Here is a 12618-nt window from a genome sequence, read left to right on the forward strand (position 1 = left end):
GGTCCCAGTGCTTCTTTATGGCTGGGCAGGGTGGGTTGAGCCTGGCTGGGGAGGAGATGCTGGTCCCTGGCTCCATCGTCCTGCTTGGGAGAATCCCCCAGTTTACTCCAATGCAGGCACCGATCCAGAGCCCCGAAGTGCTCACTCTGTGATGCCCCCCATGTGTCACTGGGGCAGGTAAGGGAGGGGCCAGTGTGGAGGGGCCCCACGGCGGAGCTGACTGGACGCAGCCCAGATACCTAGGAAATGTGCCACGGTGCCATTTATTGGGGAGTTTCCCAGTTTTTCCCTCCCTCCCCCAAACCCTCACAAACTAAAAGCAAGAGCTGATGTTGTGAATTACAAGGGAGAAGCCAGGAAACACAGAGCTCAGTGCTGCGGGAGCGAGCTCATCACAGTGCTGTGGGGCAGTGCAGATGGTGCTCCCCTTTGCCCTGTGATCTCCCCTGCCCGGCCGCCCCCTCCTGTGTCTGCAACAGCATCTGAGGGCGAGGTGGCTGGCAGGATCCCAGGGCCTGGCTTCACTTTTGGATGCTGTGGTAGAAGCGCCCAACGCCGGTCCCCTCTGCTCCATTGATACTTGCTCTGCTGGGTTAGGCATGAAAGGGCATCTCTGCCTTTATCTGATCTGTGGTGTTTACTTAGCACCTGCCACTCCCAGGCCTTGCCACAAACACTGCGAATTTCCTGAAAACGGAAACTGAAAATTAAATTCTTTGAGTGTGATGAGGACCCTGCGCAGGGGGCAGAGGGAGAACGGTTGGAGCGGGGAACTGGCAGAATAAAGCCAAGGCCAGGGAGGACTGGTTAATGGAGGGTGACTGGACTGGGCCTTGGCAGTTCTGGGGTCAGTTCCTGGCTCTGCCGGAGTCTCCCTGTGTCACCTCAGCCACATCACTTGGGCCAGATTTTCAAAGCTCCTTAGGCAGGGCAGAGCTTAACCCCTAGCTGCCCTGTTGCCTGGCGGAGTCCTCAGCCCTGAGTTCGGTGCCCAGGCTCCCCTACAAGGCAGGGGAGATTTAGTAGGGTTACCATATTTAGTGCCTCCAAAAGGAGGACACTTTAAAGGGGCCCCAGCCCCGCCCCCAGCCCCGCCCCAACCCCGCCCCCTCCCCAAAGTTTCCGCCCCCTCCCCTGCTTCCCGCGAACATTTGAGTCGCGGGAAGCCTGAAGCAGGTAAGGGGGGGTGTGTGTGTGAGGGGGTGTGTGTGTGTGGGGGGGGGGAGGAGGCGCGGCCCACCCCCGGCACCGCAGGTCCCCAGCCCGTCCCCCGAGCCCCCGGCCCGGCCCGGCACCGCCGGCCGAGCTCCCGGCCCGGCACCCGGCCCCCCCGAGCACCGCCGGCACCCGGCCCAGCACCCGAGCCGCTGGCCGAGCCCCCCGGCCCGGCCCGGCACCGGGCCCCCCCGAGCACCGCCGGCACCCGGCCCGGCACCCGAGCCGCCGGCCGAGCCCCCCGGCCCGGTCCGGCACCGGGCCCCCCCAGCACCGCCGGCCGAGCCCCCGGCCTGGCACCCGGCACCCGAGCCGCCGGCCGAGCCGCCCGGCCCCGGGCCCCCCCCCGAGCACCGCCGGCCGAGCCGCCCGGCCCCGGGCCCCCCCCCGAGCACCGCCGGCCGAGCCCCCGGCCCGGCACCCGGCACCCGAGCCACCGGCCGAGCCGCCCGGCCCCGGGCCCCCCCCCGAGCACCGCCGGCCGAGCCCCCGGCCCGGCACCCGGCACCCGAGCTGCCGGCCGAGCCGCCCGGCCCCGGGCCCCCCCCCCGAGCACCGCCGGCCGAGCCGCCCGGCCCCGGACCCCCCCCGAGCACCGCCGGCCGAGCCGCCCGGCCCCGGGCCCCCCCCCCGGCACCGCCGGCCGAGCCGCCCGGCCCCGGGCCCCCCCCCCCCGGCACCGCCGGCCGAGCCGCCCGGCCCCGGCCCCCCCCCAAGCACCGCCGGCCGAGCCGCCCGGCCCCGGGCCCCCCCCGAGCACCGCCGGCCGAGCTGCCCGGCCCCGGCCCCCCCCCCGAGCACCGCCGGCCGAGCCGCCCGGCCCCGGGCCCCCCCCGAGCACCGCCGGCCGAGCCCCTGGCCCGGCACCTGGCACCCGAGCCACCGACCGCATGTCCGATTTTCCCGGACATGTCCGGCTTTTTGGGATTTCCCCCCGGATGGGGATTTGGAGTCCAAAAAGCCGGACATGTCCGGGAAAATCCGGACGTATGGTAACCCTAGATTTAGGTGCCTAGAAAGGGATTCTCAGAAACCAGCAAGCTGAGCAGGGAGCTGCCCAAGCCAGCCAGGAGTGAAATGCAGAGCAGAGAGACAGGGCTTAGGGCCCAGATCCACAAAAGCACTGAGGCACCTAATTCCCATTGATCTCGGCCTTAGGTGCTGGGCTGGAGGAGGCACATGTCTCTGTTTGAGATGCTCAGATGTGAACGCTCTCTTGGGGGGGTTCGGGGCCTAAGCCAGGTCAGCTTGTTCTGAGAGCGTAAAGCCTCTGTGAGAGCCCATAGCCTGGGGGGTTGGACACTAACCAGGGTGAGGGGAGACCCCTGTTGGAAACTCCACATGGCCTGATTTGGAACAGGACCTAGGCTCTGGGCTGCACTGGAGACCCCCTCCCCCCACGCTGCCTCTTGTGTGGGGCACCACCCTGCTGAGAACACCGGAGGCCCAGGCCTGGCTGATGAGCTATGTGCTGGGGAACACGTAGCTGGAGAATGGCACCAGGGCTGTGACTTGTGCTGGGGCTCTGAGCCGCTCGCTAGCAGTGAGGCGGTGTCAGGACTTCGGCAGCTTTGTGCGTGCCCAGCAGCAGGGACTTAGGCACCAGTGGGGCTAGTTGGCAGCTGAGGCTTTGAGGATTTTGGGGGTGCCTAATGCTAGACTGAGGTGCCTAAAGAGATAGTTAGGTGCCTAAATCTCTTTGTGAGTGTGGCCCTCAATCTCTGGGTGACTCAGTTCCCCAGACAGTAGATTGGGGGCAGCACTGGGCTACCTCGCAGGGGTTCTGGGAGGATAAAATCCATTGAGGTCTGTGAGGTGCTCAGACACTATGGTGGGTGAGGGCCGTGTAAGGCCCCGGACAGATCCACTCACCTGTCCTTTGCTGCCCACCCACCCCTGGGCAGGATGCTCAGATGAGGGAGACAAGAAAATCTTCACTCCAATGGCAGTAGCATGTGATCCAGCTAGAAACTGGCTGAACAGCCGATCAGGGCCTGGTTTGGGTGAATAGTTTCTCAGTAACATAAGTTTGGAGCTCACAAGAGGAGAGGAGGGGACTCGTGACACAGTTTTGACAAAGTCCTGAGTCACACAGAGTGAACCAATCAGCAACATGACCAACAGCCATAGAGCTCCCAAAGCACAGTGTAACAAACCTGTGTCCTGCAGCTACTCCATGGCCCACATGTACTTGTGGGGAGCTAGGACAAGAAACTCAGCTCCTTCAGCTCCAAACCACAGGTCTGTAGCACCTGTGCTAAGGGAAAACTCCCTTAACAAGCAGCAGCATCAGGCCCGTTATCCTGGCACTATGAGCTCTCTTACACGCACGCACAGCTGGTACATTACAGGAGCCTGGCGCCAGTTTGTTCTGCTCCCGTGGATTCCACTCATCACTAGCACAGCCTGGTTCTTTGCCCAGCAAAGTCTGATCAGTCTATTCTGTTCACCAGCCCCCGATACGAGAACAAGGGGTCAGTGAAATTAAGCTGGGACATTGAGAAGGAACAGAAGAAAATGCTTCACACAGGTCCAAAGTCAGGCCGAGGATGAGCAGAGGCAACTCCCATTGCTCTGGAGCCGTTTCATCCAGCACCTTGTGCAGAGTCTCCAGTCCTCAACCACTTATCCCAGTGAGCTCGTGTGTCTCCAGTCACTAACCTCTGTGGCCCTGGTCAGGAAATTAGAGCAGTTAGAGGAAAAGAGCAACGGCTGGTGACAAGCATCGCACTTAGTGCTGGACATGTAAATGTGAAAGAAGTCATTAGAACCACTGTTCGGTGGTGCACATTTTCGATGCTCTTCATTGAAAGGGAAGAGAACAGACTGGCATCTGGACGAGGGGCAGAGTTAAAGAGATTCAGTACCTTGCTTCTGAAATACAACCTTCCTTCTCCATTGACAGGCCTCCCTAGTGTTCAGGAGGTATTTTGATGTCTCTCTCTGTTGGAGCAAGGACTGCTAAGTATTTGAATAAAATCGAAGGCTGGGTGCCCCGCAGTCATTTGACACCCTGCACTAAGGGCATCAGAACCAGTGACCCACCGTAGCAGCATAAATTCCAAAGCTAGGAACGCTGGGAATTAGACTTTAACTAACTGATCTTGGGTGCTGAGGACATACTTGCATTGGGTATGTGACACCCAAAAATGCAGATAGGTGCCTGGGGGATTTTCAAAGCACCTGGCAGGTTAGGTGCCTAACTCCCAATGGGAAAATCCCACCAGGCACCTGTCTGCTTCTCCAGTGCCTAAATACCTTGGGGAAATCTGTCACTGGCCCAGGAGCATGCAGGGTACAAAGCTGAACTCAGTCACCGGGCCCCAAGGCTCACAGCCAAACCACTGGAACAGCTTTCTGCCCAGTTTTGACTGGCTCTCTCTTTTTTCGCTAAAAAGTGCTAAAAACACCCCACCCCCTCCAATAACAGAAGTTTTTACCTCTGCTGAACCCCTCTCTTTTCTAGTGTGTTGTCACTCAGGATCCCTTTGTCAGATTCATTTAAAATTCTATTGTAATTTTCTACCTTAAGCCCAGATGCAACATACCAGTTTTGAGAGACAAGGTGGGTGAGGTGATATATTTTATTGGACCAACTTCTGGTGATGGAAGAGACCAGCTTTCCCGCTGCACAGAGCTCTTCTGCAGGTCAGGGGTAGTTTTTAGGGCGATGTGACTTGTTGTCCCTTATTCACCCCAATGTTACCCCAGTTTTACATTGGAAGGGCTCACACTGGCCTAAAACTGGACTAACACAATTGTTATCAGGCCTTTTGTGTGCGTTTTAGAAGGGGTCAAAGTCAGGCTTGTAATGGAAATTCAGCCAGAACCTTAACAATGGGATTGTTCCATAGCTAGGAGCCCCACCAGCAGGGGGCGCTTGCCAGGGGAGGTGCACACATTTATCTCCGTTTGCTCCCAGGCACTGATACCCTTGTTATCTAGGTAGAGCTACAGGTTCAACTCTGTTAATAAGCGGTCAGATACCCAGGATCAATCAGGTTACTAATCAGAGATTATTGGTCGAAGATGAATCAGCACGATACAGGAGTGTAAATACATCACGGATGCGGGGAAGTAGTACTGCAGCCTGAACCATTCCAGCTACCTGCCAGAAAATCCCCCCTTGACCAAGGGGCGCTGAAAAGGCTGAGAGGCACCGAATCACACGTGACAGACGTCAGTCACCTCATTTAACACCCGACCAGAAAGTGCTCGGATCCCCTGGGGCCGAAGTCAGGATCAGAACTTGGAGAGAATCCAGCCTGGTCTGGGAATCACAGAAACCTGCCTGGGTCTCAGGGGAAGAATCTCCCAGTCACGTACTCAGGTTTGTTCTTAAATCATAAGACAAAACTCCACTTCAGCTGTCCCTGTGAGGCTCCACTCTGCTAGCTGCTCTGCCAGCCGCTTAGCAATATAGCTTCAGGCTCCCCCACTAATTAACACAGTCTCAGTGACCTCAACTTTTAATAACTTTAGCTCTTTCATGATTTCAGCTCTTAGCAATAGTAGGGGAGCCCTAGTGCTAGTGCACCATTGGCCCAAAGTGAATTCAGTTCAGCACTCAGTAACTAGACTTCTAATGGAATCAAAGTTAGCTCTGATATTCAATAGCAAAGAGAGGAAGTAGTGCAATTGGTGTTTCAAACCCTCAAAGAGGTCCCATACAATCCAATATAAATTAGAGAATTTTTTCACTTCAAGGTCCCAGAAGCAAAGGCAAGGTTTTCATCCCGAGGCCAAAAGACCAAAAACATCAAGACACTTGACCACAGCCTTGGATAGACCAAGAGACTACTAACACTTGGACCACAGCTCAACTGGGTTTTGGAACCCATGCCCCTTGTCAAGCAAGTGCTACTTAGGTAATGGTGAATGACTCACTCAGTCCTTCTGTCATACAACAGTTCCACTGGCCTTGATTCACAGAATCAGGGTAACAAAACTTTATTCTTCCTGCCCCAATAATAGAGAAACTGGGGATCCCACACCAGCCAAAGTAACCACTTTGAGTTGCTGTGGTTTCATGCCAGGCGAGTGGGTGTGCCTATGCAAACCAGATCAGCCCCTGGAGTTCTTTTCCACACTCGCCATAATTCACCACCAGATGTCAGGGTAGAGCTCATCCGGACTCTGTTTACAGACATAATTAGGGGGCTGGGGCACATGACTTACAAGGAGAGGCTGAGGGAACTGGGGTTATTTAGTGTGCAGAAGAGAAGAGTGAGGGGCGATTTGATAGCAGCCTTCAACTACCTGAAGGGGGGTTCCAAAGAGGATGGAGCTCGGCTGTTCTCAGTGGTGGCAGATGACAGAACAAGGAGCAATGGTCTCAAGTTGCAGTGGGGGAGCTCTAGGCTGGATATTAGGAAAAACTTTTTCATTGGGAGGGTGGTGAAGCACTGGAATGGGTTCCCTAGGGAGGTGGTGGAATCTTCATCCTTAGAGGTTTTTAAGGCCCAGCTTGACAAAGCCCTGGCTGGGATGATTTAGTTGGTGTTGGTCCTGCTTTGAGCAGGGGGTTGGAGTAGATACCTCCTAAGGTCCCTTCCAACCCTGATATTCTATGATACATTCATCCAGAATCCCAGAACGCACTGGTTGTCGGGGACGCTGTACATCTGTGTCCGTGCTGCTGAGTGCGACTGTCCCAGGCACAAGGCAGGGAACGAGCTGGTCCATCCAGCTACGAGCTGAGACGAGCCCCTCGCTGGGGGCAGATGCTCTGAGAGGGGAGGACTCAGCCCAGCGTCACAGTGCACAGCAGGGAACACGTTCAGCCGCTGGGGCGGCCACACCATGCTCACGAAACACATAATTCTCACTGGATTTTCCAAACCACCCGGCATCCAGCAGCTCCCCTTGTTCCCCAGGGGGGACGGAGAAATCCTCATTGTTCCTGTTGTGCGCTGTACACCTCTGGAAATCTGGCTTTGCCCAGCTGGTTCCCACCAGGGAACTCTCCAGAGAATCAGCCCCAACTACGAAACTTTTAACCCCGATGTCCCCAAACCATCACCAGTTGATATGTAAATGAGCTCCAGCCTCATCCTTTTGCCCTCCAGCAGATGCCAGCAGAGAGCTCCCTCTGGTACCGTCCTTCTCTCATGGACTTCAGGGCCCAGGGCTCCCACTCCTCTCTCCTGGCTCTGCCCCAACTGAGTCCCCCTCCCTTGTATCCTCTTTTCCTGGCCCAGGCCCAGCTGGGGTCAAAAGTATCATTAAGTTGCCCTATCACGCCCAGCGGGGAGCGAGCTGCTAGCTCCCAGGCCAGGCTGAGTTTGCCTGTGACACCTCCCACAACCAACCACCCCACTGCACACACAGTGCAAAGAGAGGCTGAGAGGCACCGAATCACACGTGACAGACGTCAGTCACCTCATTTAACACCCGACCGGAAAGTGCTCGGATCCCCTGGGGCCGAGGTCAGGATCAGAACTTGGAGAGAATCCAGGCTGGTCTGGGAATCACAGAAACCTGCCTGGGTCTCAGGGGAAGAATCTCCCAGTCACGTACGCAGGTTTGTTCTTAAACCATGAGACAAAATTAATGTCCCTTCTCCTCTCACGCCCGATTTCTCACTGTCTTGTGAACTGTTCGTCTTGCTCCCTGTAGCGGGGTGGTCGCCCCGCTCCTGCCTGAAGGGGAGAAAGCTGGGCTGATTGGGGAAGGAGCTGTGGTCAGCTCAATCGGGGGGCCCTGCTGGCCCTTACAAGAGGGCTGGGGCCAGAAGCTGAGGAGACTCTCTCTCTTGCTCTGAGAGAGAAGGAGCTGGCTGCCTGGGAGCTGAGGAGGGGACCTGAGGTGGAGCAGTGCTGGGGAAGGGCAGAAGGAGTGGGGGAGCTCCAGCCTAGCTAAGACCCAGGCTGGAGGCCGAGTTAAGGGCCCACAAAAAGGGAACTGGGGCTGCAGAGGGGCAGCCCAGAGATAGGCAGAGGCAGCAGGTCCAACCCCCCTTGCCGGTGATGAGTGGTTAACAGACGGCGTCTGCCCCAGGGAGCAGGGGCTAGATGGAGACTGGCAGTAGCCACTGAGGCAAGGTGGGGATAGGGGGTTGGGGCTCCCCTGGGAGGGAAGAGACGGAGGGGTTACTGCTGGGGGCAGAACCCTGGTATACAAGGGCACCAGGGTCCGGGAGGGATACGGGGGCCAATGGCAGGCGAGGCATCAGCCGGCAGAGGATGCTCCGGAGCTGAAAAAGAGCTAATTCCCTGGACAGCCAGCAGGAGGCGCCGTGCCGGTGAGTCATTGCCCCACCACACTCCCACAGCCCTATAATTACTGCCTAATAATGAACTATTCTCTCCTAAGCCTTTCACCACAGAGCTGGTTTAAATTTTATTAGAGAATATTTAAAAGAAATAAACGATACAGAAAATTTGAAGCGTTAGTTATTGGTCATTGGGGGTAACATGCAGAGTATGGGGGTATGTTGGTGTTTTGGGGCTGGGCAGCACACATAGTATATACACACTGCAATGTCCCCAATGAGGGGTGGGCAACCGGTGGGCGGGATCAGGAGACAGTCGATAAACGGTGAGGGTCTATCACCCATACGGGAGGTAGAGACAGTCATGGGTATAAGTAAGCGGGCTGGGTAATGGGGATGGGGTGACCCTCACGTGGCGGGATTCAGCTAGGTTTGGTGGGTTTAGGGCTCAGGGGATAGGGTCCAGCAGGGGGTGTGTGTGGGTGCACGGGGTCTCCCCGGCTCACTCTTGGTATTGGCGGTGGCCGGTGATGTGCTCGATGTAAATGTCCCGGGACCAACGGATAGTGTCCGAGACCATGAGGCGTCTCATGAGCCGCGCGTAATGACGGCCCACCCCACAGGTCCTCAGCACGCGTTCGTTACACGGGTCCCAGGCACCCAGGGCCCCAACGAGCAGAGCGTCGACGTGCACCTCGTAGCCCTTAGTCCGCAGGGTGTCAGCCAGGGGGGCGTATTTTTCGATCTTGCGGGCTCGGGCTTCGCGGAAGGCCAGGGTCCTGTTCTCGAACGGAATCGTTACGTCGATCAGGATGATCTTTTTCCCCACCTCGTCCGTGACGACGATGTCCGGGCGCAGCGGGCTGTCGGTGCCGGGGACGGCGCGGTTGACGGTGATCTCTCCCAGACGCGGATTGATGGCCTTCACCAGACGGTCCTGGACGGCGTTGTGGCGTAGCTGCCAGGCTCTGGCGTGGGGCTTGCAGCAGCATAGGACGTGGGGCAGGGTTTCGTTGACGTACCCGCACTTCCTGCAGCGTTTGTCCCGGTTCCCGTGGCGGATGGCACCGTTGAGCGGGACGCAATTCGGCCGGGCGCGGTGAATGAACCGCCAGTCGGCGAACCGGGTGAAGCTGCCTGTGGGGAGGAAGTGGTTGCTGGAGTCCCACTTGCTGGTTACTTCAAAGACTTTACCCTGGTCCGGCTTTTTCTTCAGGGTGTCCACGTAGAGCGCGTGGACGGCGGCCTTCAGTGATCTCTCCAGCACGCCTCTGGCTCCGGGGGTGACGATGATGTTGTCCTCCGTTCCGATCCGCGGTATCAGGACTCCCAGCTCCTGCCGTTCCTCGTTCCATTCCCAGCGGCAGCCCAGGCGCTTTCCCAGCCGGCGCGTGGCAATGCGGGCGCGGGTCCAGAGCGAGGCGAAGTCTCCCCTGTCCCGGGCGAAGTCGCCATCCAGGGAGCCGCTCATGAAGGTGGCCACATCTTGGTCGGAGGGAGGTCTGCCGATTCGTTTCTCGGTGGCGGCGTGGAGGGCGGCCATTGCAACGTTCTTCACTTTGGCGTCCGGGCACGTCAGGAGGCGGAAGGCGTGCGTGAGGACCGCAACGTCACGGAGGTCTCCCATGCGGGGGACGCCGGCACCACCGTGTCTGTGCTTGATGTATATGAGTTCGTTGCTGGCTTCCCGGGGCAGGGACATCCAGTTTTTGACCAGCTTCCGGATGGCGTTGTCTGCCTTGTTGAGGGGCACCTTTGCCACGGCAGATCCCCTCAGGACGAAGGCGATGCGGGGGATCAGGAAGGTGTTGAGGGCGTTGATCTTCTGCCACGGCGCCAGTAGGGATGTGTCGATTTTGGCGACGTCCTGCAGGATCCCCCCGATGGTGTCTTCTGGGGTCTGCTGGACGCGGAAGCCTGTCGGTGTGCCGAGGTGTTGGTACGCCTGCCCCTCCGCCAGAGGAATGACGGACTCGCCCTGGATGAGGAACTCCGTCATCAGTACCGAGTCCCTCTTGCTCCCGTCAACGTGGAGGGACGCGCACTTCTTGGCGTTGAAGCGGAGTCCCGTCCAGTCCGCGGCTCTCCCGATGGTGTCGAGCATGCCCTGGAGCCTCTCGGGGTCGTCCGCGATCAGGACCAGGTCATCCGCGTAGGCCAGGACGCTCACCCTCTCGCCGTGCAGGTCGAAGCCGTCGCCGCCGTCGGAGATCGCCCGCAGGAGCGGCTCCATGGCGAGGTTAAAGACGATGGGGCTGAGGGGGCAACCCTGCTTCACGCCGCTGTGGATCGGTATCTCTGCGGTCTCCCCTTCTACCGATCGGATGGTGGTGCTGCAGCCCTCATACAGCTCCCGGATCAGGTGGAGAAAGGTCTCTGGCATCCCAAACTCCTGTAGGGTGTCGAATATGTGATGGTGGGGGATGGACCCGAAGGCGTTGGCCAGGTCGAGCCACGCTATCGAGCACTGCCTCCGCGTTCTCCTGGTCGTCTGGATGACGGTCTGGAGAAGGAAGTTGTGCTCGTAGCACCCCTCCGATGGCATGAAGCCCTTCTGGGCGGGGCTGATGGCTCCCCCGGTCGTCGCCCACTCCGTGATCCTGGCTGCCAGGCAGCTGGCGTACAGTTTGTACATGGTGGAGCAGAGGGAGATGGGTCTCCAGTTGCTGGGGTCATCCCGCTCGCCCTTCTTGGGAATCAAGACGGTCATGGCCTTCTTCCAGGAGGTGGGGGATCGGCCGAAGCGCTTGCACAAGTTAAAGATGTTGGAGAGCAGGAGGCAGCCGGGGTCTCGCTTCTTGAGGAGGCTGTAGGGGATGCTGTCTTTTCCGGGTGCAGTGTTCTTGGTTCTGGAGAGCCTGGCCGTCACCTCTTTAGGGGTGAAGTCGGCCTCCAGGCTATCCGTGTCAGGAATGCGGGGCAGGGGACGGAGGCACTCCGGGCGCTGCGCGTCGTTCCTGGGCACGCCGCCGAACACTCCGAGGAAGTAGTTGTAGAGGCGCTCGGGCGGGATCGTGCAGTACGATGGGGGCCCGTCAAGGATCTCTCTCACGGCCTTGAGGCGGTTTGTACGGTACATCTTCTGGATCCTTGACGCGGCTGCTGGGTCGAAGCGGCGGCCGGTGTTCCTCCTTCCAGCTCCCCTGGTGTTGTTGTCACGGTGTGGGGCGGGCCGTCTCGGGGCAGGCCGGGTGGTCTCCTGGTTCGGTGTCCTCCTGAAGGCAATCTCCGCGGCCAGCTCGCGGGTGAGCCTGTCGACGAGTGAGTCAAATTCCGCGAAGGAAGCTGTCGCTTGGAGCTCCTCGATCCAGGCGGCCTGCCAAGGCGTGGCTGGCCTAGTCTTTGGCCGCTGGTCCTCGGGCTCCTCAGTCGGCGTGGGTCGCGAGTTTGCCGTGTGGTCAAGGGGTTGTCTCACTTGTGGGTCGGGGGACTCCTTGGTTGGGTCCCGGGGCGTAGTCGCTGGTGGGGTAGGATCGTCACTGGTTGTTGGCGGAATCTGGACCGGGTCAAGGGGGGCGGGGGTGACGCCAGGTCTTCCGTGTGCGGCTGCTGTCTGGGGGGTTGTCACGGGAACGTGCGATCTTCTGGCAGCAGGGACCGGCCTGGTGGCCTCTGGGGCCGTGCCGGTCCGCCGGACGATGGGGGTCTGGTGCCGCGGCCCGGTTGTGGCGTTGGCTCCTCTGGCAGCAGTAGTTTGTGGAGCGGGCTGGGGGGTGGACCCCGTTCCCTCGGCAGGCGGGGTTCGCGGTGCAGGTTGAGAGGTCGCATTAGCTCTTCCTGCGGTTGGCGCCCGTAGGGTGGCCTGGGGACCGGCGTCGGGTCCGCGGGGGGCGGGATTCCGGGCGGCCACGCGTGGCGGGGCGCTGACCCTTCTTGGGATGGGGTTGCGCTGGTTGGGCGACGGGAGGGCGCTGAGACGCCTCAGCTCAGAGAGCTTACGGGCTACCTGGGTGGATGTGAAAGGTGTCCAGCTGGCAGGGGCTCGGTTAACGTTGCCTGCTGTGGGAGGTGCCGTCTCGATGGTGGGGCCCTGGTCCAACGGCTCGGAGGTTGGAGTGGGTTGTAAGGTGGCGGTTGGCGGGGGTGCCCCGTTTCCACGCGGCGCGGGAGCAGCGGGCCGGGGCGCAGGGGGGCGAGAGGCCGGAACCGGAGCTGTCGCTGAACGGGCTCTCTTGCAGCTGGCCTGGTGT

The sequence above is a fragment of the Chrysemys picta genome, chromosome 20, assembly GCF_011386835.1.
Source record: "Chrysemys picta bellii isolate R12L10 chromosome 20, ASM1138683v2, whole genome shotgun sequence".
NCBI classification, from domain to species: domain Eukaryota; kingdom Metazoa; phylum Chordata; order Testudines; family Emydidae; genus Chrysemys; species Chrysemys picta.